This window comes from Chlorocebus sabaeus, chromosome 27 (genome assembly GCF_047675955.1).
Source record: "Chlorocebus sabaeus isolate Y175 chromosome 27, mChlSab1.0.hap1, whole genome shotgun sequence".
Classification (NCBI taxonomy): Eukaryota; Metazoa; Chordata; class Mammalia; order Primates; family Cercopithecidae; genus Chlorocebus; species Chlorocebus sabaeus.
The window spans coordinates 32,217,601-32,239,206 of NC_132930.1; positions in this window are offsets into that span (position 1 = coordinate 32,217,601).

Consider the following 21,606-nt stretch of genomic DNA (forward strand, 5'->3'; position numbering starts at 1 on the left):
AGAATTAACTGTCTTCTCCATTAGCCTTCTTCTCTCGTCAGCTTGAGTCTCAGTTAGAAGTAACTTTCCTTTCTCCATACCTCAATGGTAATTAGCTGTGCCCTTCTCATGACTCTCTCAAGATACTGCATTTTACCTTGAACTATAGCCCATTCTATGACTATATTTTAGCCTCCAGTACGCTGTAAGGACCTCAAAGGCATGGACTAGGTCTTTATCATTATATTCATTCTCAAGTCTAGCACAGAATTGTACTCCTGGTAAATAAGTTCCTGTTCAATGAGTGTTACTGGATGGGCGGCAGGCTGGAAGAACTAATGATCATTGGGTCACATAACTAATAAGTGAATCTGCCTACTAAGAAATACATTGAATGAAATTTGGGGCAATATTTGATTAAATATCCATATTGGCAGTTGTCATCTTCTGCAAATATTTTCATTTTAGAAAATATTCTTAATTTCTATTGTCAGCAAAATTATAGAAAAGGAAAAAGCCTTAAACAAAAGTAATTGTTGTTGTTCATACTGGATTGAAACTCTGGAATTCTGCATCCTGTACATTGGGCACAGCCCTGAACATCTCCAATGTCCCTATTTCCATGACTTTAGTTCCTCTGAACTCTGAAAAGAACTTAAATAGTGAGCCTCTGTGTATTCCTCTGGCTCTGGAAATTTCTCGGTCTATCTTGCCTCTTTCCATGGATAGTTTGGACTCAAGATGTTGTAAATCTTCCAACAAGGAAAAATTGAGAAGGAAATTTCATAGCACACAATTCACAGTCATTTGACAAGGTGTCTGGGAATAAAGCAGAGCTTGTGCCAACCAGGGAGCTGTTTTAGAGGTGTTATAAGAAAAACTTCAGCTGAACTAAATTTAAAGGAGTTTAATTGAGCAACGAGCAATTCTCAAATTTGGTAGCCCCCCAAATCACAGCAGATTCAGAAAGACTCCAGAAATGTTTCATGGTCAGAATAAATGTATAGACAAAAGAAGGGAAGTGACATGCAGAAATCGGAGGCGAGGTACAGAAACAACTGGATTGGTTACAGCACAGCATTTGCCTTATTTGAACACTCAGCAGTGTATGACTGGTTGAAGTATGGCTGCTGGGATTGGTCAAGACTCAGCTATTGTTACAGGCAAATACTCCCAGATTAGCCTTTCAGTCTTGTCTACCTATTAAGTTAGGTTGCATTTCATCCACAAGGACTCAAATGTAGAAGTACAGAGTCCTTCTCAGGCCATATTCAGAGGGAAATTCTGAAAAGGAGATTTATGAAAAGAAAAATGTCAGCTACCAATAGTCCCTCCCAAGTCTAAAACCCAGAATTGTGTGTTGTGTTGAGATCATGAATTACATTGAGCAGTGGTTCTCAGAATGGATAGACAATAGATACATGATAGAGAGAGAGAGAGAGAGAGAGAGAGAGAGAGAGACATAGATTGATAAAGAGATTAGAGACAGAGATGGAGATGCAGATACGTATCGACGGGTGCATAATGTATACACACATATATCAATATGTAAATGTATATATGTATATACACATATTTTATACATATGTATACAAATAAATATTTGTATATGTGTACTCACATGATATATAAAAAAAATTGAAACTTTAAAGGGGCATAAAGAATGAGAATGAAGACAAACAGATGGGGTAGAAATGGTGCTAACTCCATTCAGCTTCAATAAAACAGGTTTTCGATTTCTATGCTTTAAAAAGAGAGAAAGGGACTCTTTTGAAGATATTTATCATTACTCTGTAGGTAATGCTATCACTCTATACTTCTCAGCAAAGAGTACAGAGAAAAGTTGTGATGGATTAGCAATGAATGTGTTTTCTATCATGTCCATTATTTCATTAGTTTTTTCTAACCCGTAAATTCTACCTCAATAAAACAAAATAAACTAATACAAATAAAGGTAAATAATTTTGCTGCATTTTTTAGTAAAGGCATGTCCTGTTAAAGTATATATTATGTGACTTGTAGAGAGCCTTTGACTCATCTCCACTTACTCATTTGCCAAGAAAATGTGAAAAGAGGAAGAAAGATGGGTGCTAGAGGTGGTCCACAAGTTATCCAAATTCAAGCACAAGTACCTCATTTCTTAAAAAATAAATATTAAAACTATGATAGAAAGCAAGTTATGGTAATTACAAGTGAGAATGTATTCAACTAATTTCCCCCCCTAAAAAGAATACTTGATTTGTTTGGATTTAGAGACATGGTTAGAGGGGAGAGCCCTGGGATTGCTAATATTTGAGTGTCTGGCATATGAGTATTAGAAATGTCCTCCCTGTGGATTCTTCAAAACAACTTTGTAAAGCACATTCTTTCCCCCCTTATACAAATGAGGCTATAGAACTATACATTTTAAAATAGTTAATTTTATGTTACATGAATTTTACTTCAATAAAATACATTGTAAGCATGAGTAAAAAAAAAAAGAAAGAAAGAAAGAAAGAAAAAAGAAAGAAGATTGAGTGCTCTAACTAACCAGCCTAAAGCTATCCAGTTAGTAATTCGTAGACACAAAATATGAGCCCAGTAGCCTGCCCCAAAGTTCTGGGCTCCATAATAATCTTTGTTTAATCTGTTACTGTACATTCCAGGATTAAAGTGATTTATTTTTACATCTCTGATTATTTTTAACATTGCTAAAAGCAAGAGATAAGAAAGTTGAGGCATTTTAACATCAGTATCATAGATAGGCAAACTGAGCCTCAGAAAGTTTAAGTTATTTGCTCACTTGATGTTGTAGTGCCTAAGACATATATTCAGCCCTGGTTCAAAAGCCTTTTCTTCTTTCAGTAGAGCATTATGTGTTTCACCAAACTCAGCATCAAGACAAAGCATCGCATATGCTTTTTTAAATTCCTTTAACACATTGTCCTATTTGAAAAAGCAGATTACAATTATGCACATACAAACACACTTATTATACTGCAGAATTATTTGTAATATACATTATATGTGAAATGTGTAATTTTTCATTAGCACAAAGAATCCTAGCCAAATTGTTCTAATGTAGGAAGGCTGAATAAAGAATAGCAGAAACTCCTCCAGCAGAAGAAAATTGCATAAACACAAAAAACACTAATAGCTGTACTTGGTAATAGTAATAGAAGTATGAGTGTGTCTTTGCTTGAATGGACTAAAGCAGTATTTTAATGAAAGAACTTTAATTTGACATTTAGTTAACTACGACTTCACAGAATCATGTTTCATTACAAAATGAGAGCCAATCTTAGCAATGATTACAACACTAGTCATTATAGAAATATTTCTTATTTTATTCTCCCAATCGATATTCTCCAAATTTTATACTAGGATTACCTTTTCTGCTTCTGAATTGAAAAAGGAATTAAAGAGGTCCAAGGAACTTCCCAGAAGACATTATCCCAAGAAACGATATTGCTTTACAATCTCCAAAAAAGAGCCACATACATTAGCACTTTTTTTGTTGCTTGGTTTTTATTGTTGTTGTTTTTGGGTGTTTTTTTGTTTGTTTTCTGTTTTTTGTTTTTTTGACATGAAGTCTCTGTCACTAGGCTGGAGTGCAGTGGTGCGATCTCGACTCACTGCAACCTCCACCTCCCAGGTTAAAGAGAGTCTCCTGCCTCTGCCTCCCAAACAACTGGGATTACAGGCACGCACCACCATGCCCAGCTAATTTTTGTATTTTTAGTAGAGTCGGGGTTTCCTCTTGTTGGCCAGGACAGTCTCAATCTCTTGACTTTGTGATCTGCCCGCCACGGCCTCCAGAAGTGCTGAGATTACAGGCGTGAACCACAATGCCCAGCCAGCAATTTTTTAACTTATAACCACTATTTAAAGATTAAAGATAGGCATTATTTTCCCTTAAATAAAAGAGGAAATTGAAGTCAAGTGTATCCAGTGACTTACCGAAGTTTGCATAGCTAGTGTGTGACTGAAATGAGGGTTAGAACCAAAATGTAGTCATGACCCATCTACTGTTTATCCTCTTTACGTTTGGTCTTAATTCAGCTTATCTCAGGTCTAGAAAATATTAAGAAGTTTCATCAGTATCAGGTAGCCATGATATCCTAGAGGCAATTTGGAACTCAATCTAATTGTGTTTCTAATCTTAGAATCCATTTATTCTTTTAATCTCAGCTCATTAGAACAGGAAGAACTATAGATGATATTCATTGAACAAATATTATTTTGTCCTCTTAGCATCCAGAGAACATACTAGTTTCCAGAGATACAAAGATGAGTAAGACATAATCCATAACTCTAAATAACTGAAGTAACTGATTATAATGCAAATTATTTGCACACAAGAAGAAAAAAGTATTACAGCTGCTGGGCTTGAAGTGTGTGCAAGATACAGAATGCTTAATTTTGCCACTGGGCACGTGAGAAGGAAAGATTCACAGAGGAGGTGATGCTTTAGTTGGAATTTTTTTAACCTATTGATGTTCACCGAAGTGGAGGGGTTGGATAAAGAGGTGGAGGATGAAAGACGTAATGTCTAGGTATCTTTCCCGTTAACTGAGATGATGACATTATTCACAGCCACAGAGAACACAGGTAAACTGTTAAGATGCCTGCCTGGCTCACATTTGCATGTTGGCCTTGAGATATCATAGGAATCTTTGAATGAAGATGTCCGTCTATGTTTCAGAATCTACACTGAGGATCCATATATATGAATCCTTAGCACTGAGGAGGTATATGAAGCCATGGAGAGATGATCTCATCCAACTCTCTCTCCTGACTGCCACCAACTTATTTTACAGTTTTGAAATCTGTTGCTTAGGAAAGTTTACTCAGAGACATATGCTAGGGCAAATGGCTACTTTTAAGCAGAGTCAACCTAAAGATTTCTTCACTCCCAGCCCAACAGTGAAGTCCATTATAAGTTCAGACACAATGCTTCATAAGGAAAGATATGAAAAAGCAAACTGAATCTACACATCTCAACCAAAATATTAGGTTCAGAGATATTACACATGTGAGAGAATTTTAAAGTTAAACTATCCCTGGTTGAACTGCTTCCTGAAACACCTGCCACATTTAGTTGTCATCAAAGTGAATTCATTAAAAAGCAGAACAGCCCCCAGGGCAAGAGATTCTTTGCATAAATTAGGTGTGAGGGATGAAAAGCATATTTGAAATGTCTCCATAGGAGAGCAGAGAAATATTAGTTTGCTGCAGAGCTGAATAACTTCCTAGAACAAACTCTTGAGAGTCTGTGGTTCTGTTTCTGTAACATGAAGAGAAATTACTACTCATAAGAAGAACAGCAGTTCTGAGGGGAATATCAGGTTACCCCTCCATTGGTTAGCAAATATCTAAGCAGGCAGCTCTTCTAAAATGCGGTCTCCAAAGTAAACTCTGTGTCTTCTCCTTCAGATTGATTGATCAAAGTACAACTGATATGCCCTGACAATTCAGAATATCCACCTCCATAGAGTCAAAGACTGGGACTCATTTTCTAAAATTATTTACTTTCTTTATTCAAACATGTCAAGATGCCTAATAGCAAAGTTGGTTCTATAATTTTAAAAACTTTCAAATTAAAGGCAGTAGAAATTTTTTTAATTAATCATGGGATGAGTAACAGAAGGGTGTGCGCCCATCACCCCCCTCACATAACTATACACTTCTCATCCTTTATGACACAACCTAATAGTGTATCTCAACACCTCATGTTCTCAATGCAAGGTTCAAATATCTGAGATAGAAAGAAACAACTCTGTCTGGAAAACTAATCAGAAAGTGATAGATAATCATTTATTAAATTATGTTTTGAGTTTTAAAACATAATCTACTGTTTTGTGTAATATCACAAAATTTTCTCCAGGATAAAAAATAATAAAATAAAAAATGAGAAAAACTCATGTAAAATGTACTCCCAAACCCATTGCCCATATAGACTTGCAGCGATTCTGTCCTTCATTCATTATTCATTCACGTTAGTAACTATCAGAGCTAGGTTCAAACCACAGCTCCACTATTGGTTACATGTTATGTTCCAGATACTTCACCAGGCTGTGCAGATAAATACCTTTAAAAAACATAAACACTGCCCTCAAGGATTTAGCAGTACAATGTGGACCCAGACATTCAAATAAAGAAATGTCATTTAGACCGGGTGCAGTGGCTCACACCTGTAATCCCAGCACTTCGGGAGGCCAAGGCAGGCAGATCACGAGGTCAGAAGATTGAGACCACCCTGGCTAACGTGGTAAAAGTCCGTCTCTACCAAAAATACAAAACATTAGCCGGGCATGGTGGCGGGTGCCTGTAGTCCCAGCTACAGGAGGCTGAGGCAGGAGAATAGTGTGAACCCAGGAGACGGAGCTTGCAGTGAGTGAGATGGTGCCACTGCACTCTAGTCTGGGCAACAGAGCAAGACTCCGTCTCAAAAAAATAAATAAATAATTGTCATTTATATTACTAAATGAAGAGGAGGAGGATGTGGAGGTGGTAAAGGAGCAGGAGGATAGACCTGTGTGCAAGGGAGCTCGGGGGAAGGAATGGGTAGGTCAGGGAAAGTATTCCAGAGGGAGGAAACGTTAGAGAACCTCAATGGAGGAGCAAGAGATTTATAAGCAATTTCAGGAGAGATGGTCTTTCACACAGGTGGCAGCGTTGGCAAGGAATACTTTACAACAAAATTTTAAGGTAGGTACCATCTGTCCACAGACTTGTATTTCATCATTGTCTTATTCAGTCCAGGATGCTATAACAAAGTGCCATAGATTTGCTGGCTTATAAACAACAGAAATTTATTCTCACACTTCTGGAAGCTGAAAGTCTGAGATCAGAGTATCAGCATGGTCAGCTTTTGGTGAGAACCACCTTCTGGGATGTAGAGTGCCAACTTCCCATTCCTTCTAATTCCATCCATGAGGGCTCTACCCTCATGACCTGTTACCTCCTAAAGGCCCTACTGCCAAATACCATCACATTGGGAGTTAGAATTGCTGTACATGATACTGGGGAGGAAATAAGCATTCAGTTCATTGCAACCTTTTCTCTCTTACTTAAGTGCTTTAGAGTATTTCCCTCATTTCCCAGAATCGCTACAATAACCTTCAACCTAAGAATGTACTATTAGGTTGCACATTACTGTTAGGTAAACATGAACCCCTGTTTACCTGACCTTTCCCATCCTTAGCTCAGATTTTAACACTAGTTCCCTAAAGGGAAGCATTGGTATAGCTAATTCTAAGGTGTCTTAAGAGTGTCTTGGACATAAGTTATAAATGGATTCAAATCCCTCCTTCCCTCTGTCCTAGCTTTGTGTCACTGAGCTTAAACTTTCTGAGCTTTAGTTTTTTCATCTGCATAGGTAAGACTGTAACTCGTGGGGTTATTTGAAATTGAATAGTCAATATTTAACTTTCCTAAATAAAGACTGATACAATTTTCTTCGATAAGAATATACAAAAGGAAATTTTTGGCAAATTTAATATTTTACATTTTAATAGATATGTTTAAAATATGCAAATGCATTCTCATAATACTATGATGTGAACTCTTGTGTAAGATAATGTTTTATGTAAAGTAGTATTTGAATTTTAAAAATTGTTATTTCAACTCATATTTTGTGAACCTATTTTATTGCAGTTGTTCAAATGTATAGTCAACATCATTGTCTTTTTCATCACTGAAGACAAGATTCAAGTCATCCAAAACCAGTTTCCAGAGCACAGTATTGTCACTTTCTTGAAATATAGCACTTTTCATGCTATAACACTGTTTGACTCCTTGTATAATGCTGTTTCTGGAATTTTATCACTGGGTACAAGTGCCCATTTGCTTTTTCTGACTGTGCTATTAAAAATATTCAAGGTTTAGTCCAGCTGTGCAGAAATAAATCAAAGTAAGAAGCTTGAGAATGACAAAATTAAGTTTAGAAATGAAACAAAGAAAGAAGGAAAAAAAGCAGGAAGGGATAAAGAAAGAGAGGGAAGGAGGAAGGAAGGAAAGAAGGAAGAGGAAGAGAGGGAAGAGAAGGAGGGAGAGAGAAATCAAGAGAGGGAGGGAAGAAGGAAGAGAAAAAAGGAAGGAAGAAAAGACAGGAAGAAAGAGAGGAAGGAATTGAAAGATAAAGGGAAAAGGGACCAGGAAAGAGGGAAGAAGAAAAGCGAAAATGAGGCCAGGAGTGGTGGCTCACAGCTGTAATCCCAGCATTTCGGGAGGCCAACGCAGGCAGATCACTGAAGGTCAGGAGTTCAAGACCAGCCCGGTCAACATGGTGAAACCCTGTCTCTATTAAATATACAAAAATTAGTGGACTTAGTGGCAGGCATCTGTAATCTCAGCTATGCTGCAGGCTGTGGCAGGAGAATTGCTTGAACCCAGGATGCAGAGGTTGCAGTAAGCTGAGATCGCACCATTGCACTGTAGCCTGGGTGACAGAGAAAGACTTTGTCTCAAAAACCAAAACAAAGGAAGGGGGAAAGAAGGAAGAAGAAAAGGAGAGAGGAAGAAAGGAAAACTAGTTAAATGTGGCTACCTCTAGAATGCTGTTTAATATGATTATAAAATCATTAAAAATATAAAACTAAACATGAAACAGAAGATACAGGTGCCCACCACCACGCCCGATTAATTTTTGTATTTTTAGTACGGACAGGGTTTCACCATGTTGGTCAGGCTGGTCTCCAACTCCTGACCTTAGGTGATCTGCCCACCTCAGCCTCCCAAAGTGTTGGGATTACAGGCGTGAGCCACCGCGACCGGCCTTATGTTAGCATTTAAAATTTAATACTAACAACAATGAATTGAAAACTCTAAACTATATCATTATAAAGAGATGATGGGGAAAGAACTAAGAAGAGGTAAAAATCCATATTCAAGGAGACTACTTTTCCTTTTAAAACAGAGTAATCTCTACCTTATTTCTCTTTTTCCAGAAGCAATCACTCTCAATTCTTTGACTTGAATATTCTTATGTATCTTTCCTTTTGTCTGCTACCACTCCATTGCTTTCTTTTTCAATTTTAGCTTTATCTGTTGACTTTTTCTTTGAAAGATAAGTATTTGCTTCTATTTCCAGTGTCAGCCTCCAACACATACACTCAAATGTACTCATATATTTTTATTCTCCCCACCTCACAACATGGTTAAATATGTTTACATTATTTTAACTATTAAAATGCTATTCACAGCTTCTATCAGACTGGGTAGTAATGATTAGTTTTTCTTTACTGTAACATGTTGACTTTTGGAAGAAGCCTCTTTCAGAAACATCAGCTCAAATTAAAACAGACTGTATCCTACACGGACACATACCTCTTATCATGGCCTATGGGGGGCGTTGGCGTGAGGGAAAACTCAGAGAAAGATTAATAGGATGATGTATAGCCCCTGTGGCTGCAGTTGACTTGAGACCAACTGCTCATGGCCTCAGATCTTGAGAGACGGGTGCTCGTCTTCTCCTGCCTCCACTAGCCGGTTCTAAATTCCGCTCACCCTCAGCTGTCATCTTGGCAAAGTTTGGTGGATTACTTTGATAGTGTGACCTAACCCTTCATACCTGAAGGATCTGAACACTTGATAGCCATACCCTCTTCAGTGCAGGGTTTGTCCACAGATCCATTAGCAGTTATAACAGGAAAAGGTAGTACCAGAGGCACCCAAGTAGATCACCTGGGTTCCCCACATACTCTTCTCTACCACCACTGGTATAAGCAGCCCTATCTGTTCCTGCTGATCAAGGTCAATTCACCCTCCCAGTATAGCAAGTCCTCTTATTGCCTGATGGTTTCTGGGCTCAGAGACTCCAAAGTGCCCAGGTGGTTAGCTATAAATTATAATTCAACAGGACCTTTGCTGTGTTTATTGGTTCCTTTTGAGACCAAGAACCCCAACCCAGGGAAGCCCAGGGTTGAGGAGACAGGATGGAGAAAATTCCCTGGAGATCTTTGAGAGGAATGGTAAATGAGGCCACTCTTGCTTCCATGCCTTGGGTCTTGGAACCATTCATCTATCTTTGTGCAAACACAGAGCCATATCAAAATATCTCATTTAATAGACATACTACCTTCTACAGGATGGCACTTCATATTTTTAGAGTGTTTTCTGTAAACTAGTACTTCAGTTGTACAACTAGAAGTATTCTATGAGGCCAGTGGCCTTTGGATGATAAAGTACATGACATGACTAGTGGGCCCAAGGACCACGGCCTACTTCTGCATTCCCTTCACTATAAGGTAGGTCCCCTGGTTAGATGTTTTGTTGTTTGGGATTCCAGGCCCATGTACCAGGCATTCTTTAAGCACCTGGATAGTGGTAGTGGCTAAGACTCTACTAGCAAGAAAAACAAATCTATACTTGAAATAGAGGAATGACTGGCCCTTTGTGGATATAAGGGACCTGATATCAAATTGCCACCAGGTGGCCAGGTGGTCTCCCTGAGGAATAGTGCCATAAAGGAGTTCCGGGAGGAGGGAGCTCAGTGTTCATTTCTCTTGCTGAAAAGTTGAACACTCAGAGGAAGCAATAGCAGGATCAGCCTTAGTAATGGGTTGTCCATGCTGTTGGGCCCTTAGGTAGCCTCCATCTCTGCCTCCATGACTCTCCAGTCATGTATTTTTCCTGGCTTGTAGATGGCCACCTTCTCATGTGTCCTCCTATGGCCTTTCCTCGGTGCATGTACATGGAGAGAGAAGTCAAGTGAGCACAGCAAGATGGTGGCTGCCAAAAGCCAAGAGAAGAGAACTCAGAATGAAACCTACCTCGCCACAGTATTGATCTTGGACTTCCCACTTTCCAGATCTGTGAAAAATAAATTTCTATAGTTTAAGCAACACAGTATATGATATTTTGTTATGGTACCTGAGCAGATTGATAAAGTTTTGGGTATCAGAAGTAAGATGCTGCCGTAACAAATGCCTAAAAATGTGGAGGTGGCTTTGGAACTGGGTGATGGGTAGGGACTAGATGAGTTTTGTGGTGCTTGCTAAAAATAAAATTAAGATTGTCATGAAGAGTTTGTTGTAGAAATATAAATATTAAAGGCAATTCTGTTGAGGGCTTTGAAGAAAAGAGGAGAGCTAAAGAAAAAGCCTCCATGTTCTTAGAGAATATGTAGAGAATAATCCTGAATAGAATGTTGGTAAAAATAAGAATGTTAAAATCATTCCAGTGTGGTATCAGACAGAAATGAGGAAATTGTTATTGTACAATGGAGAAAAGCTGATCACTGTTATAAAGTGCTAGAGGACTTGCCTAAATTGTGTTCTAGTGCTTCAGGGGAGATACCACTTGTGAAAGGTAGAAATGCATATTTATGTGAGGAGATTTCTAAGTAAAATGTTCAAGGTATAGACTGGATCCTCCTGACTACTTATAATAAAATGCAAGAGGTGAGAGTTGAACTGACAAAGGAAATCTTAATCATAAAGGAACAGCAACTTAAGGATTTGAAACACTACCTGCTTGTTCATATTTCAAAAATATGAGGAAGTATTGTCTGAAAAGAGTGCTAGGGATGTAGCTGAACAACAATTTGATAGGGAGATTGGTATGGGTGTGAACAAAAGATCTAATCTGATAAGAGATAGATATGGGACTACACCAGCAGAAACACTGCCAGCTGGGACTAAAGGACATAAAAAACTAGATGGAATAGAGGAAGTTGGACTTCTACGATCCTGTAGAATGGGACCGAAGTGCTATTCAGCTGCAAACATGCATTATCCTTCAGGATAAAGGAAGAATGACCTTAAAAGTGATTCAGAGATCAGCAGGGCTTGCACCTTAATCTTGGACTTCCCAGCCAAGATAAATACATTTCTAATTTCAATTTAAATTTTTAATGTTTAAGCCTGTAGTATTTTGTTTTGACAGCCTGAACAGACTAGTTCATCCCCCAATTCAAAAAGGCCTACTCAGTGTCATGTTTGTTTGATTTATGGATATGGATGTCATATTAGTTTCCTTGGGTAGTTGTAACAGAGCACCAAATACCAGGCGGCTTAAAGCAACAGAAATCTATTATCTCACAGTCCTGAATGCTAGACATCTGAAACAAAGGTGTCAGCAGGACCATGCTCCCTCTGAAGGCACTAGAAAAGGGATTTTTCCATACCTTTTTTCTAATATCTAGCAGCTTCAGGCATTCCTTAGCTTGAAGATGCATACCTCTAGTGTTCCATTTTCACACTGTGCTCTCTCTGTGTTTTCATGTTATCATCTTTCTGTTCATGTCTGTCTTCTTGTTTAAATGTTCTCTTTTAATACAAATCAAAACCACTCACACCAGTCACAATGGCTATTATTAAAAACTCAAAAAATAATAGATACTGGCATGGTTGCAGACAAAAGGGAACACACACTTTCGGTGGAGGGTAAATTAGTTCCACCTTTGTGGAAAGTAGTACAGCAGTTCCTCAAAGAACTAAAAGCAGAACTACCATGCTATCTGGTAATCCCATTACTGGGTGTATTAGTCTGTTTTCATGCTGTTGATAAAGACACACCTGAGATTGGGTAATTTATGAAGGAAAGAGGTTTAATTGACTCACAGTTCCACATAGCTGGGGAGGCCTCAACATCAGGGTGGAAGATGAAAGAAGAGCAAAGGAACATCTTACATGGTGGCTGGCAAAGAGAGAATGAGAGGCAAGTGAATGGGATTTCCCCTTTATAAAACCATCAGATCTTGTGAGACATATTCACTGTCATGAGAATAGTATGGGGGAAACTGCCCCCATGATTCAATTAACTTCCACTGGGCCCCTCCCACAATATGTGGGAATTATGGGAAATACAATTCTAGATGAGATTTGGATGGGGACACAGCCAAACCATATCATTCTGCCCTAACCCCTCCCAAATTTCATGCCCTCACATTTCAAAACCAATCATGCCTTTCCAACAATCCCCCTGAGTCTTAACTCATTTCAGCATTAATTCAAAAGTGCACAGTCCTAAGTCTCATTTGAGACAAGGCAAGTTCCTTCTGCCTATGAGCCTGTAAAATCAAAAGCAAATTAGTAACTTCCCAGATACAATAGGGATACAGGCATTGGGTAAACATACCCATCCCAAATTGGAGAAGTTGGTCCCCAAAAAAGGGACTAAAGGTCCCATGCAAGTCTGAAATCCAGTGGGGCAAATATTAAAGCTCCAAAATGATCCCCTTTGACTCCATGTCTCACATCCAGGTCATGCTGATGCAAGAGGTGGGTTCCCATGGTCTTGGGCAGCTCCACCTTTGTGACTTTGCAGGTTACAGCCTCCCTCCCAGCTGATTTCACAGGCTAGCGTTGAATGTCTGCAGCTTTTCTAGGTGCACAGTGCAAGCTATCAGTGGATCTACCATTCTGGGGTTTGAAGGATGGTGGCCCTCTTCTCACAGCTCCGCCAGGCAGTGCCCACGCATGGTGGCTTCAACCCCACATTTCCCTTCTACACTGCCCTAGCAGAGGTTCTTCATGAGGGCCTCATCCCTGTAGCAAACTTTTGCCTGGACATCCAGGCATTTCCATACATCCTTTTAAATCTAGGTGGAAGTTTCCAAACCTCAATTCTGTGCACCTGCAGACTCAACAGAATGTGGAAACTGCCAAGGTTTGGGGTTTGCATGCTCTGAAGCAATGGCCTGAGCTGTACCTTGGCCCCTTTTAGTCGTGGTTAGAGCAGCTGGGACACAGGGCAGTGAGTCCCTAAGCTGCACACAGCAGGAGGCCCCTGGATCTGACCCACAAAACCATCTTTTCCTCCTAGAACTCCAGGCCTGTGATGGGAGGAGCTGCCATGAAGACCTCTGACATGCCTTGGAGATATTTTCCCCATTATCTTGGGGATTAACATTGGGCTTTTTGTTAGTATGCAAATTTCTGCAGCCAGCTTAAATTTCTCCTCAGATAATGGGTTTTTATTTTCTATTGCATCATCAGGCTGCAAATTTTCTGAACTGTCATGCTCTGTTTCTCTTAAAACTGAATGCTTTTAATAGCACCCAAGTCGCCTCTTGAATGTTTTGCTGCTTAGAAAATTCTTCTTCCAGATACCCTAAATCATCTCCCTCAAGTACAAAGTTCTACAAATCTCTAGAGCAGGGGCAAATTTCTGCCTGTCTTTTTGCTAAAACATAGCAAGAGTCACCTTTACTTTAGTTCCCAACAAGTTCTTCATCTCCATCTGAGACCACCTCAGCCTGGATTTCATTGTCTACATCATTATCAGCATTTTGGTCAAAGGCACTCTACAAGTCTCTAGGAAGTACCAAACTTTCCCACATTCCTTGTTTTCTTCTGAGGCCTCCAAAAAGTCCCAAATGCTGCCTGTTACCCAGTTCCAAACTCACTTCCACATTTTCGAGTATCTTCATAGCAGTGCCCCACTCTACCAGTACCAATTTACTGTATTAGTTTGTTTTCATGCTGCTGCTGGACACAATGGAAACTGGGTAATTTATAAAGGAAAGAGGCTTAATTGACTCACAGTTCTACGTGACTGGGGAGGCCTCACAATCATGGTGGAAGATGAAGGAAGAACAAAGGGCCATCTTACATGGCAAACAGCAAAGAGAGAATGAGAACCAAGTGACAGGGGTTTCCCCTTATAAAACCATCATGTCTTGTGAGACTTACTCACTACCATGAGAATAGTATGGGGCAAAACGCCCCCATCATTCAATTATCTCCTACCAGGTCCCTCCCACAACATATGGGAATTATGGGAATTACAATTCAAGATCAGTTTTGGGTGGAGACGCAGCCAAACCATATCACTGGGTATATACACAAAAGAATATAAATAATTCTACCATAAAGACACATACAGGCAAATGTTCATTGCAGCACTATTCACAATAGCAAAAACATGAAATCAACCTAAATGTCCATTAATGACAGATTGGATAATCTGGATATATGTGGTACAAATATTCAATGATATACTATGAAGCCATAAAAAAGAATGAGATTATGCCTTTAGTGAAAACATGGATGGAGTTGGAGGCTATTATCCTTAGCAAACTAACACAGGAACAGATAAACAAATATTGCATGTTGTCACTTATAAGTGGTAGCTAAATGATAAGAACTTATCAACACAGAGACAACAGACACTAGGATCTACTCAAAGTGGGAGGATGAAAGGAGGGAGAGGAGCAGAAAATATCACTATTGGGTACCAGACTTAATACCTGGGTGAGGGAATAATATGTACAACAAATTCCCATGGTATGTGTTTATCTTTATAACAAACCTTCATATGTGAGTAAATAAATTTTCTCTTTTTATGAGGACACCAGTCCTATTGGATTAGGGCCCACCTAAATGATCTCATTTCAACTTGATTATCTCTATAAAGACCCTATGTCCCAATAAGACAGTCTGAGGTATGAGGGGTTAGAACTTTAATATATCTTTTTTTGGAGGGAGGGGGCACAATACAACCCTTAATAGATAAATATGTAGTAATTTTTCTTTTACTTCAGAGGCAATATACTGGTAATTGCCTGACCACTCAACTTATATGGAGAAGAACAGAAGTCCTCAGCCAATAACCAACACCAAATTGCTAGCCATGCAAGGAGCCACCTTGGAAGTGGATCCTCCAGCCCCAGTCAAACTTTCGGGAGACTGAGCCCTGACCAACATCTGACCACAACCTCATGACGTATCCCAAAGCAGAGACACTCAACCAAGCTAATTCTGCATGCTTGACCCATAGACACCATGAGAGATCATGAATAATTACTTTTAAAAATTTACTATTTTGGATGATCTATTATAACTCATTAGATAACACAATTCATAGTGTGTCTTCTCTCAGAAGATCCTTCTAATATGGAAAGTCATTTGTTTTATAATATGTTAATGAATATTCTCATGACATCATTTCTGCTGTCATCTTTTTCTGGAACTCTTATATTCCCATTTTTAACATTTCAGATTTTTTTTTAATGTTCTTGTGTTTTTTCTGTGTTTTTTCATTACCTTCTAAGAGTTTCTCAAATTTTTCTGGTGCATATCTATGAAGTTTTGTATTCCTGTTTTATAGCTTTCCAAAAAACTTATTTCTGTTATCTGAATATTTCTTTTGATAATATCTTATTTTTTCATAGATCTAATAACTTCTCTTGGCTCTCTGAGATTATTAATCATGGATTTTCTAAGGAGTGTTTTTGCGCCCCCTGCAGTGTCTTTACCTAAATGTATTTGTGTACATATACATATCCTAATTCCTATGTGTATATATACCCCCATCCTATATATAGGATGTTAGGATATACATATATGTATATATATGTGTACAAAGGAGTTAGGATACACATATATGTACATATACATGTCCTATATATGTACATTTTATATATAGTGTGTATATATAGTATATATAAGTAGATATATAAATGAATATAAAGGTGGGATGAAGTGGTCTGAGCATACCAGTTAAGAATAAATAAAAGTTCACCTTACAAAATGGGAAGCTATACCATGCTGTAGGTTAAATTAATCCATAAATTTATTATGATTTCAGTAAAAATACAAATATATTTCTTTTTCTGGAACTATGAAAGAAGATTCTACAGTTTAAGTGAAAAAATAAATTTCAAATAGCTTGTAAATTTCTGAACAAGAGGAATAAAGAGAGATTAGTCACAGTAGATAATAAAGTATGCTAAAAAGTAAAAGAATATTTTAGTATTGGTATATTAATGTGCAGACATATCCATGCATCAGAAAATATGTCTACATATAGAACCAAATATATTATGGATTTTTTTTTTTTTTTTTTTTTGAGACGGAGTCTCACTTTGTCACCCAGGCTGGGGGGCAGTCGCGTGATCTCAGCTCACTGCAAGCTCCGCCTCCTGGGTTCACGCCATTCTCCTGCCTCAGCTTCCTTCGTAGCTGGGACTACAGGCACCCACCACCACGCCCGGCTAAATTTTTGTATTTTTAGTAGAAACAGGGTTTCACCGTGGTCTTGATCTCCTGACCTCATGATCTGCCTGCCTCGGCCTCCCAAAGTGCTGAGATTACAGGCGTGAGTCACCGAACCCAGCCTATTATGGAATTTTAATGTATGATGAATTTGGCATTTCAGGTCTGAGGGAAAATATGCATTATTTAATAAATTTTGTTCAACAAATTAAATAGCCATGTGTAAGAAAATAAAGTAAAATTCTTACCTCACACTTCACATCAAAATAAATATCTCATGAATCAAAGATTTTAACACATAAAAAAGAAGCATAAAAGACGTAGAACAAACTGTGATAGAGCTTTTAAGAATTTTCAGTGTAGCAAAGACCTTTTTAGGAGTGCCCAAAATACAGAAGCCATAACAATCTGGTAACTTTGAAGGCATAAAAAATAATCTGCTTGGACAAAAGCTACTATATGTAGTACCAAAAGAAAAGTGATAAAGTGTGAATTAATATTTGCAACTCATGTCGCAGGTGAAGTGCTAATGTGCTTTTCAATTAAGACAAGAAATGAATGACATTCTAATAGAAAATATGGCCAGAGGCTACAAGCTCACTCAATTCACCAAAAAAGAATTCCAAATGGCTCTTAAACAAATATATATAGACCTCATTCATAATAAGAGAAAACGCAAATTACATTTACAATAAGATCTGATGTTTTTTAACTGGCCAGGTTAGGCAAGATCAAATAATTTAATAGCAATGTATTGTCTCAGGAAATATGTATTCTCATACACAACTCCTGGGAGAGTAAATTGAAACTTCCGTGGAGAGCAATTTGACTGTTTCTATCAGAGTAAAAATTGTATCTCCCCTTTGGTCCAGGTTATAGTCCTGTGTATCTCTTCTACATGCACACTGGCATGTGTATAAAATGACAGATGTACAAGGATATTCATTACTACATTTTGTAGCATCAAGGTATGGGGGCAGAGAATGCCCAAAGCTCTAACAGTAGAAGACTGGATAAACCAATAATGGTCCCATAATATAAACCAGCACTGCATAACAATAGAAATGAATAAAATGTCTCCATAGGTACAGGCATGTGATAATTTGAAGATACATGTTATGTTCAAAAAGATAATTTGAAAATGCAGTGTAGAGTACAATCTCATTTGTGAAACAGAAGACTAGAAAATATGTATATATTACTATAAATACGTGTATATAATTTAGAATATCTCTGAATGAATTCACAAGAAGTTGACTTGGCCTCTGAATAAGAACAAATGTGTGGCTGAGGAACAGAGGTTAGAGACAGTTTTATTTTTCCTTGCATATCCTTGTGTTGGATTGCCTATTAAAGAAAATTAACAATAAGAGAAAAATAGAAACCACAACAAATGAGATGATACAACAAAATACATATAGAAGATTCAGAAATAATTTTTTAAGGAAAAGCTGCAATAGATAAGTCTCCAGATTGTTTAACATCAGAAATGGAGAAAAACACAAATACACAAAATTAAAAATTAAAATTATGCTATCAAAACAGAAGTGACTAAAAGTACAATAATAAAAATAAACATTTAGGGTTCTTTGTAAAGTTTTTCTCAATGAAATATACAGTTTTCTATAAAAATACAAATGAAATAATCAGATCAAAAGGACCTTAAAGATCAGATTATATATTTCTTTTTCAAAATGCCAAACTGTAATCCCAAAAAAGCCTGGGTGTATAAGAAAGCCTTTTCAGCAAGCGTATCAAACTTTAAAGAAAAAATACAAGTCCAATTATATTGTCACATACATTTTATAACCCTAGTAATTAAATTTGACAAAAATAGAAAGTTACACACAAAATTTACTTTAAAATTAACGTGTAAACATCCTTAATAAAATACTAGCCTAGTCTGGCAGCCTTTGTAGTATTCACCAGTATTCATCTTCCACCTCTTTCATGGCATATGGAAGGATTTGATTTACATGGCTTCTTGAATTTAACCATGGCCATGTGATTTTTCTATAGCCAATAAAAGATCAGCAGAACTGCCATGATTCCTGCGCAGTAGCAACTAATTACCAGTGCTTGATTCTTCAACACTTTCTTCCCTTTCTCTGGTGACTGTGGCAGCTGTGTCCATATATAGGTTTAGTAATGATCTAGCACATGGAAAACAGTTGCTCCAAAGATTTACCCAGACCCAAGACAACTCTATGGGAGCAATAAATAGTCTTTGTTATTTTTAAGTCACTGATATTTGAGATTGCTTTTAATCATGACATCATCTAGGCTATCCTGACAGACATACCGATCAATTTCAATAGAATACTAAAAATGTAACATGTAAGAGCTACTTAGGGTTTATACAGGGAAAGAAAGGGTAGATCAAGATCATGATCTACCCTTCACATCACAGAAGAAAAACTTGTAAAAATTCTGATAAAAATTAAGCCCTCCACTTAAAACTGAAAACAGTCTATATAGTGGGAGTTTTTCTTTATATAATAAATATTAATCAACATCAATTGACATCATATCTATTGGTGAACAGATATTAAAACATAAACCATTACAATTAGGACTAAGGTAGTTACACTTGTGCTATGGTTTGAATATTTGTTTTATCCCAAAATTCATATGTTGAAAACTAATCCAGCTGGGTGTGGTGCCTCACATTTGTAATCCCAGCACTTTGGGAGGCAGAGGCAGGAGGATAGCTTGAACCCAAGAGTTTGAGACCAGCCTGGGCAACACAGTGAAACCCAATCTCTACAAAAGAAAAATGAGCCAGGTGTAGTGGCGTGCCTGTAGTCTCAGCTACTCAGGAGGCTGAGGTAGGAGGATCAATTGAGTCTAGGAGATCGAGGCTACAGTGAGCTGTGATCATGTCATTGCACTTCAGCCTGGATGATAGAGTGAGACATCATCTAAAAAAGAAAGAAAAAGAAGAAACATGTATAACAACAACATGGCACATGTATACATACGTAACAAACCTGCACCTTGGGCACATGTACCCTAGAACTTAAAGTATAATAATAATAATAATAATAAAAAGACAAAGATGCCCTTATCCCTAATACAATTATCATGAGTTGCTTTAAAGAGGAAAAACTTCCGGTGTATTTAGTAACGAGACAGTTCAAAATAGAAATATCTGCAAAGGCTCCTACATAACTAGATAATCCAGCCCTTCCTATCTCAACAACAGATGGATTTCCAGCAAAATTTTACATTTTGCATTTAATATCTATTAACAATATTTTAATATGTTTAAGCTCTTATCAATTATATATTAACTTTTGACTTCAGAATGTAATCCAGGAAAAACTACAAAACACGTAGACCTTTATGGCCACAATAAATAAATAATAATTTTAATGTCAAATTATTTTCATTTCTAATTTCAGAATAAATTATTTTATTATATACATTGGTGAATCAATAAAGAATTTTTGAAGAGCAAAAATATATTGAGATAACATGTGGAAATTGTAATGAAAAAATGATTTCAAAGATTAAAAAAATGACGCAGAATGCCTACTTCCTATAAAGGAGTTTGTGTATATCTGTAACATTCAATACATCTGAGAGATTGGTAAATGGATATTTATTATTTGAAATATGTACTTTTCAACACTGCTAATATATTTCAAATAACAAGTATATTATTAAAATGCATACACCATTAACATTTGTTGAGTATTTACTATGAACTTGGATCTTTGCTAAGAAGTTACACAGATATTCCATTTCATTTTCACAAAAACATTGCATGACAGGTATGATGCCCAAACAACAGATGTGGAATCTGAGATTCACTGAGGTCAATTATTATGTCAAAGACCTAGTAAATACCAACCTAGGAGTCTAACAGTAACTTGAATGATACAGCTACCTGTTTTTCTATTTTTGCTTCAATAATAACACTTGTAGCAATGCATCAGACATACTAAGTATCAACTTGTTTTTGGTTTCTTGTGATCTAGAAAGTAACATAAGCTATGCTATGATTCCTTCCTTCCTTCCTTCCTTCCTTCCTTCCTTCCTTCCTTCCTTCCTCCCTCCCTCCCTCCCTTCCTCCCTCCTTTCCTTCCTTCGTTACTCCCTTCCTTCCTTCCTTCTTTCCTTCCTTCCTTCCTATATCATTCTTTCCTTCCTATCATCTTTCCTTCCCTTCTTCATTCCCTCCCTGCCAAACTCAACAAGTGATTATTGATCGTATTCCTTGTCCAGCACTTTGCACTGCAATGGGCAGGGGGTCTGTGCCCTATCTTAGCATATAATTTACAGCAAGAAAACCATCTGTTTTAGGAGTTCAGACAGGAAATAATTCTGCATGTTAGTACTTAAGCATTGAGTTGCAGAACTTGTTAAGGTCATCTCGCAATATGACCAGTGCTTACAACTTTATGAACAATGATCTAAAACTTATTAACCAATTGCTCTTTATCCATTCCTCACAACAAAGAGAGGGCAAAAATCAGCTTATGTGATGGAAGCATCATAGAAATGGGATATTAAAATGATATGAGTTTCTTTAAAACTACGTAAGAGCAGTATGAACTATGTTGAGTCAACACCCTTCCTCTATGCTCTCACTGTCACCTGGATATGCCTCTCCTTTGTTTTAGTGTGCTCACTTTTTAATACTTCCATCTCCCTCTGTTAAATGATAAATTATTTGAGGAATCCTGAATTAACTTGGTGC